Source organism: Oryx dammah, unplaced genomic scaffold, assembly GCF_014754425.2.
Source record: "Oryx dammah isolate SB20612 unplaced genomic scaffold, SCBI_Odam_1.1 HiC_scaffold_19, whole genome shotgun sequence".
NCBI classification, from domain to species: Eukaryota; Metazoa; Chordata; class Mammalia; order Artiodactyla; family Bovidae; genus Oryx; species Oryx dammah.
This window is the reverse complement of record NW_024070203.1, coordinates 13,782,722-13,783,326: the sequence shown is the minus strand read 5'-3', so window position 1 is coordinate 13,783,326 and position 605 is coordinate 13,782,722.

Below are 605 nucleotides of genomic sequence, written 5' to 3'. Positions count from 1 at the left end.
GGCAGGGGGCGGCCCGGGGCGGCGGCGGCGGCGCGCTGGGCCGGGCCCGCGCTCGGAACGCTCGGACCGCGGCGGCCTGGGTCGGGGGCGCGGCTCGGCCGGGGCTCAGACTCTCAGGACACGGCGGCGGCCCGGCATCCCGCCTGGCCCACTTGACCCGGTCGGTCCGCTCGCCCGCCGCCTATGCCGCAGTCGGAGCCGCCTCCCCTGCCCGCCGGACTGCCCCGCCGACAACCGCCGGTCGCCGCGCAGCCCGCCGGGAAGCCGAGGCCCGCCCTCGCCGCCCCGAACTGCAACCCCCACAAGGCCCTGCGGCGCCGGTGCCTCTGAGTACTCGTAGTGGCCCCTCGCACAGCCTGTCGGGAAGCTCGAGTCGCCCCTGGCGCAAGGAACGGTGGGAGCTGAAGTCCGCTCAAAACCTGCGCTCCCTACAGCCAGCGCCCTAACCAGAGGCTAGGTTTCCTGCCTTTCCTCCAGCACCGCCCTGCACCTCCCCACCGCCCCCCGTCCCCGCCTTAGCCTCACGACCCAGAGATCCCGCCTGCTGCCCCTCCCACAGGGACGTGGCTCCCCGAGAGTAGGGCGACAGGCCCAGGCGGTGCTCG